At 37.0% G+C, this 8,294-nt stretch overlaps 1 pseudogene; it reads right to left on the minus strand.

Moving 5' to 3' along the window:
- Positions 1 to 6,199: 6,199 nt before the first annotated feature.
- Positions 6,200 to 7,436, minus strand: LOC144296400 (large ribosomal subunit protein eL20 pseudogene; annotated as a pseudogene).
- Between the last annotated feature and the right edge of the window lie 858 nt (positions 7,437 to 8,294).

The following is an 8,294-nucleotide window of genomic DNA, read 5'->3' on the forward strand; positions in this document are numbered from 1 at the left end:
GAGCTCAGGTTTTAACATGGCTGGATACATTCCTTCTCTCTGCTCTATACACACATTGTACACACGTTGATATTTTATCTAATCACATCTCTCCCTCTACTGAGGGTAGCAGACCAAACAAAAATACAAACTTAGAATTTGAACATAATCTCAGGAGAAGACAGACTGGTCGTCAGATTCAACATTTTTAAATATTTTCTTATATTTTAAACAATTCCACTACTGAGAATCACTCTAAGAAAACTGTCTAAAATATAAAATGGCTTATATGCATCAAGATGTTAATTATCTGATTTATAAAGGAAAAAGCTAAAACTAAATGTCCCCCAAATAAGGAGATGGCTCTGGAATTTACTACCTACCTATTGAGAGAAATATTAAACCATTATTTTAAATTATCTGTGCAATGAATTTTAATATTGTGGGAAGTCTCTATGTTCTAATATTAGAACAAAAGTAAAGCAATAAACTTATATACAAAATGATCAGAACTAAATAAAATCTTCACAAACCTATTCAGAGTGAAAAACAAAAACAAAATATTGGAGAAGCTTTTCTCTATGTGCTGGGAAGTTGAGTGTTTTTACCTCTTTTCTTTCTGTATTTCTTGATTTTTCATTAATAGTTACTATATTTTTATAATTTAAACATTATATAATAAATACCAAAAAGTCAAAATATTTTCCAAAGTTAGTGACAGGCCTTCCCTTCCCTAAACTAAGTTCTCCTTTAGGATATGTTTTATTTTATTTGTTTTTTAAATTTTCTTAAGATTTTATTTATTTATTCATGAGAGACACACAGAGAGAGGCAGAGACATAGACAGAGGGACAAGCAAGCTCCTTGTGGGAAGCCTGATGTGGGACTCGATCCCAGGACCCCAAGATCATGCCCTGAGCCAAAGGCAGATGCTCAACCACTAAGCCACCCAGGTGCCCCATCCTTTAGGATATGTTTTAGTCATCCTTGTATCCCCAAGACCTCAATATAGTGCTTTGAAAATAGTAACTACTAAATAGGGGTTTGCATGCTGAATTAATGGTTGGAGGAGGATCACTCAAAAAACAAGCTGAGCCTCTGAACCACAAGCCACAAATAACTGAGTTTTAGAATAAAAGGGAGAGAAATAGCAATTAGTCTTTTAAAACCAAAATCACTTTAAAGCCTGAGGGTTCCCTATTCTAACTTATCGTATTCCTACCTGTGGTAAGTAGATAGTGCAACCCAAATGAAAGAAAGCTATTTGCTTTTAAGCTTAGTAAATACATTTTTACATAAGAAAGCCAAGAGATTTTTTATCACCTTTCAGGTACTGTATTTACCTAAGAGTCTAGTTTCTTGCCCAAGTCTTAATATTATAATCAGCCAATAACCTGGTGGCACTGAATTATTAGCTATATGTTTAAGGCTTGCTACATTCCATTAGGTTCTTTGGACAGGCATATCTCCTTTTGCAGATATGTTTATTTACATTGTATTGCACTTTGCAAATTGAAGGTTTGTGCCAATCTTGCATCCAGCAAGCCTATTGGCACCATTTTTCCAACAGCACTTGGTCGTTTCATGTCTCTGTGATACATTTTGGTAATTCTTGCAGTATTTCAAACTTCTTCCTTATAAAACCAGATGATGGTTAGCATTTTTTAGCAATACAGTATTTTTAATGAAGATCTGTACATTATTGTTTTTAGGCATACTGCTATTGCACACTTAATAGATTACAGGACTGTGTAACATTATTTTTATATTCACTGAAAAACCGACAAATTTATTTGACTCACTTTATTGCAATATTCAGTGCACTGAAGGATTCTGGAACTGAACCCACAATATCTCCAAGTTATGCCTGTAATACAAAGTGGTCTTTCCTCTCATCATGCAAAATCTAAATCAAAAGACAATAGGAAATCAGCAGAGATTTATTGGGTCCAATCAAACCGATTTACCATCTGCATAATCTAATGTATTTAACAAGCAGACAAGGGCTTATTAAAGTACAAAGGGCTAGGAGGGCACTTCAACATCAAGGCAGACTGAAGATAGACATTGTCCATCCTTATATCTGATCCTTCAATTTCTGTGTTCTATTGTGGACCTACACTCTCCCCAGCCCTTCATCTGGTATAAGAACTAAGTTTAATTTAAAAAAAAAAAAAAAAAAGGACTAAGATTAAGATCCAATATTATGTGTTCCTTGACATCTGGGGAAAAACAAGAGGGCCTGGACTGGCTTAAACATGAATATCCCTTTCTACCCTATTTCCATGGGTCAGGACCTCTAGTTAAACACCAATCTTAATTACAGGCCCTTATCTCCTGCTTATCTCCTAAATAGCAGGCTTCAGTTCCCAGCCAACCTACAGAGTTACTCAAACAAGCCAATCACATGCTTCCATGGAAACCAGGGGGCATCTCATCTCCTCTCACAGTCCCTAGTTCATTCTGTCCCCAAGTGCAATCCTTGGGTGTCTGGGTGTGGCATGCATGGCATGGGCATTCTCCAACCCTGGGCTGTGGGTATTTGTGACATAAACTGTTGTTGACCTCATCTGTCCATGTAGAGGGTTGTGTGTTAGGCCATCCTCATTACTAGGGCAGAAATGGCTCCCTTACCAGTGGGGTAAATAGTAGGCAGTAAGCACCCCAGCACAGATGCCTCCAGTAACAGTTACATGTCCTTGGCCTTGAGAAGTATTCTGTTTATATCTTCTTTGATTCATTATGTTTTTATTTCACAGTTAAACTCCCTCAGGGAAATATTATTCCTCTTATTTATAATCAGGGATAGAGGGAGGTTTCTAACGTTTACTCAGGCCTGCCTACACATGAAAATCCAGAGTGATTAAAAAATCTTCACTATCTCCATTAAACCTAATTCCATCCTTTACAACTTTTGGGCTAAACAAGACCTGGAGTCTGATGCTCACATTCACTTCTCTGTCCCTTCTGACCTCTGACCTCATCCTCTTGCTTGCTCTAATGTAGCCACACTGAATTATTTCATATTCCTTGAATATGACAGACCATGCTTGCCTCAACATTAGCTTTCACTGTTACCTCTTCCTGATATGTGTTTCTTTCAGACAACTACCAGAATGATTACCTAGCTCAAGTATTTGGTCTAACGTTGCCTTCCTGGTTGAGAGGTAATCTGACTGTAATTTCTATTTTTCTCTTTTTTAGCACAATCTATCACCTCCCTGTTTTATTTTTTTCCATTGCAATTATCAAATACTAGCATTCTACGGTATATGCATTTATTCATTTGTATGGTCTATCTCTTGTCCACTTGAATGTTAAGTTCCAGAAGGGCATGCAATTGTTCAGTAAGCTATCCCCAGGACTTATAACTATGTATGTTTCAGAGTAAGAGTCCGATAAATTTTTGTATTTGTTAAATGAGTTAGTTTAAAGATTTTTAACCAATAAAAATTAAATTTATAAAAAAAAAGAAATTTTAAAAGAAGTTCTTTAGGTAGAAGGAAAATATAGGTCAGAAACTGAGATCTACATAAAGTAAAGAAGAGCATCAGAGAAAGAATAAATGAAGGTAGAATAAAATTGTATGTATGTAGGTAGGTAGGTAGGTAGGTAGGTTTATGTCCAGTGCAGAGCCCAAAACAGGGCTTGAACTCATGACCCTGAGATTAAGAAGTAAGCTGAGATGAAGAGTCAGATGCTTAACTAAGTCCCCCAGGTGCCCTGGTAAAATAAAAATTTTAAGTTTTCTTTTTCTAAAAAAAAAAAAAATGAAAGAAAAAGATTTTTAAAAAGTTTTTGTAGTAAGAATTCTTTCGTTTATTAACACAGAATGCTGATATTAATGTTTTTAACTTTAGAAAAATTCAGTAGCTCATTTGAGCCTCATTACATACTGTTAGCAGGAAATCCATCATACTTCTCTTTTACACACACTCTCAAAAACCATTCAATAACTCAAAACAGTTCAAAACAGTTTTACATAGTTGAAAGAATGGCATGCCCTTTCAAGATATCAGGCACAGAATGAAGATTGGATTCTGACTGGTCTGTTATTGCAAGTTTATTGTTACTGAACTGAAACTGATCTATACTGTAAAAGTACTTTTATAGGCCCTGTACCCTCCCAGGTTAAGATGGTGTCCCAAGTAGAGCACTAAGGTTCTTAGTTCACATTGACTTAGTCGGCTGCTATTTACAGTAGCTCGTTTTTATACCAGAGTGGCTGGATCTAAAGGGATAACAGCTCCACACGGATTCAAACCTACTCTTCTCAGTCGAACTTATATCTTTATCTAAAGCTCAGTTCTGCAGCTTAAATCCCCTTTTCCCACATGTATTTAATCCAGAGGCCTGAAACATTCCCTGATTTGCCTCCCACAATTGTGGAGGCTGGCAAGTCCAAAATCTGCAGAATATGCTAGCTAGCCAGAGAGCCAGAAGAGCTGATGATGTTAGTTCAAGTCTGAAAGCAGTCTCCTTCACAGAACGCCCCCTCTCTCAAGGGAGGTTGGTCTTTTTCTCAATGAAAGCTTTTAACAAACTAGATGAGGCCCATACATATTATGGTGGGTAATCTGCTTTACTGAGGTCTATGGATTTAAGTGTTAGTCTTGTCTAAAAAATGCCTTAACAGGAACAGAATATTGTTTCACCAAATATCTGGGTATTATGGCCTATCCAAGTTGACACATAATTAATCGTCACAGGGGATATAGATTAGGATTTGACTCTTCCTAGGAAACCTAGGGCTCTATTTAAATTGTCACTTTCTCTACAGAGATCTACTGCATTCCAAATGGGTATTGCAACTTTTAGACCATTAAAAAAAGAGAGAAAAAATGGGCAACCCGGGGGGCTCAGCGGTTTAGTGCCACCTTCAGCCCAGGACCTGATCCTGGAGACCCAGGATTGAGTCCCACGTCAGGCTCCCTGCATGGAGCCTGTTTCTCCCTCTGCCTGTGTCTCTGCCTCTGTGTGTGTGTGTGCACCTCTCATGAATAAATAAATAAGAATCTTTTTAAAAAAAAAAAAAGGAAAGAGAAAAGACATTGTTATATGCTCATCCACTAATCCTAGAAAAATGTGTGCCCTACATTTTCATACCAAAGAAGGCCCTCCACGTGATTCTTTGTAGGACAAAGAGGATCTGTTTCTCTGGCTTAGAAATCTTGAACCTGTTCTATAAAGTAAGGGATACCCACATGAGCAATAATGCCTGAAGATGTGACAGGTTAATACAAATGAACTATAAACACTTAGAATTGAAATCAAGATGCTGATGACAATTCCTGAGTCAATGTTTTTTGAGTAGGGTCTCAGACCCAAGAGTTCACCTTTTGACCAGGAGGGATCATGTAAGTCAGGACAAAGAAAAACCCTGAAGCTTGGTGGTGTTCTTACTCTCAGATAAATTATATGGAAGAAAATTGTTTGACAAAAGTCACATTCAACCAACTTATCTACTTATAACTAAGTCATTTTACAAATTCTGTTTCTGTGTCACATGCTTCTGGGCTCATAAGACATGCTCAGTAAGGTTGATAGGATCAAAATACAGGACAAGCTTGGCAAATCAACTGATTTCTTTCTCAGTTTAACCAAGCAAAGTTGTTACCCCAATGCTCTTGTCAATGTGTGATCATTTGTACATGTATGAATAGAAAACATCCAACTAATTATTCATATATTCAATTAATTTGGGATTGGGTAGATGGAGATCTGCTTAACAGGTCAAAAATGAAGACATCTGAGAGTGGCTTAAGAAGAGAGAAGGTAAATGTAACTAAATGTCAAGGAACTGAGAGAAAAATGCTTGAAGAAATTAAAATTTAGAATATAACATATATACTGATGGTTGATTTTACACTTCAACTTGACTGCCATAATGCCTAGATATTGCTCAAATATTATTCTGGATGTTTCTATGAAGGTATTTTTGATGAAGTTTACATTTAAATCAGCAGACTTTTAAAAACCACTTTATTGAGGTATGATTGATATGTGAAAAGCTGTATATATTTAGTGCATACAAGTTGATGAATTTCGATATAAATATACACCTATGAAACCATCACCACTATCAAGGACAGACATATTTAACTCCTCCTAAAATTTCCTCCTTCTCCTTTTATTATTATTATTGGTTTTTATTTTGTTTTGTTTTGTTTTCCCCCAAGGAGTTTATTTGGGCAGACCTGGGGACAGAAAGGCTCTACATCTAAAAGAAGGTGTTGAGACTTGTGGTGAAGCATGGTTTGTGCTGGCAATGCAGAATTCAGTGGGGCACCAGGGACTTGATCTTGGAGTTGTGGAACCTCTTGATTGCTGTTCTTCAGCACTTGCTGGTGGAAATCTCCTCCACCTTCATCATCTAGATTGAAAGGGCCTCAGGCAAGGTGCAAGATGCCCATGTTTCAGTAGCACCAAGGTAATAGGACCTACAGTGGTCAGGTCCAGGTGCCCTGGGACATATGTGGGTGCAGCCAGGTGAAGTTCTTCAACTGCAAGGGAGATTTCTTGAATACCTATCCACAGTAGACAGTTTCCCCTAAGATTTCATCTCCTTCAGCTGAGACACAAAGTAGCAAAAGCAACACTTGGTGACAACATGATGGGGTGAAAAGTTCATATGTGATAGAGGGACAGAGTGCAGCATTTGGGGGTAGACAGGCAGCACCCACCACTTTGTACTCTTGCAGTGTGCTCCAAGCCTTCAGACCTCACTCCCTACTCCCACCACCCCCAAGAAAGGCTTATTTATTATTATCATCATTGTTGTTATTATTCTTACTCTTATTTTATGTGGTAAGAACACTTAAGATCTATCCTCTTAGTAAATTTTAAGTATACAATATAGTATTATTAATTGTGGGCTCTGTTCTGTATAGTCTATTTCTAGAATTTATTTAACTTGCATAATTGAAACTTTATACACTTTGACCATCAACTCCCAGTTTCCCCTCCCCTCACCGCAGTCCTAACATCCTACTCTCTGCTTCTATTAGTTTGACTATTTTAGATTCTACATGCAAATGAGATTATACTGTATTTGTCTTTCTGTGTCTAACTTATTTTACTTAATATAACCTTCTCCAGATCCATTCATGTTGCCATAAATAGGATTTCCTTCTTTTTTGAGGCTGAAAACTATTTTATTGTATGAATATACAAAATTTTCTTTGTCCATTCATCCATCAGTGGACATTTAGATTGTTTCCATACATTGTGGCTATTGTGAATAAAGTTTCAATGAACATGGGAATGTCTCAAGATTCTGATTTTGATTCCTTTGGATAAATACTTAGAAGTAGGATTGCTGGGATTGGGAGAGTGTTCTATTTTTAATTTACTGAGGAACATCCATACTGTTTTCCATAGTGGCTGCACCAATTTACATTCTCAGCAATGTTGTACGAGGGCTCCCTTTTTTCCATGTATTCACTAGTACTTATCATCTCTTGTCTTTTTGATGATAGTCATTCTAACAAATGTGAAGTGATATCTCATTTCCCTTTTGATTTACATTCCCCTGATGATTTTTTCATGTGCTTATTGGCCATTTGGATTTTTTTTTTTGATTTTGCTTTTTGATGATAGTCATTCTAACAAATGTGAAGTGATATCTCATTTCCCTTTTGATTTACATTCCCCTGATGATTTTTTCATGTGCTTATTGGCCATTTGGATTTTTTTGAAAGCATCTATCCAGGTCTTTTGCCTATTTTAATTGGATTATGTGGTTTTTGCTAATGAGTTGTATGAGTTCTGTATTATGTTTTGGCTGTTAACACCTTATATGATTTATAGTTATTTTCTCCCATTCTGTGGGTTGCCTTTATTGGTTTGCTTGCTGTTTTTTTAAAGAGAGGTAGACAGAATGGAGGAGCAGAGAGAGAGAATCTTAATCAGGCTTCATGATCAGCGTGGAGCCCCTTGCAGGGCTCAATTTCACAACCCTGATATCATGACCTGAACCAAAATCAAGAGTCGGATACTTGACCAACTGAGCCACCCTGGCACCTCCTGTAGGTTGCCTATTTATTTTTGTTGAGGGAAGTCATTAAAATGATGCTGATGAAATTTGGAAGTTTTGGGTTCATGAGAAAATGGCTAAGAACGAATTCTTGAGATATTTTTGGTGCAAAAAGGTGATTTTTATCATAACGCAGGGACAGGATCCATGGCAGAAAGAGCTGCACTGGGATTGTGAGGAGTGATTGATTTTATACCTTTTAATTAGTGAGGGTTAGGGATAGCAACTCTAACGAATTTGGAAGGAAGGCTTTCAGGACCTTGAGGGGCTGGCTGCTGTT

This window comes from Canis aureus, chromosome 24, assembly GCF_053574225.1.
Source record: "Canis aureus isolate CA01 chromosome 24, VMU_Caureus_v.1.0, whole genome shotgun sequence".
Taxonomy (NCBI): domain Eukaryota; kingdom Metazoa; phylum Chordata; class Mammalia; order Carnivora; family Canidae; genus Canis; species Canis aureus.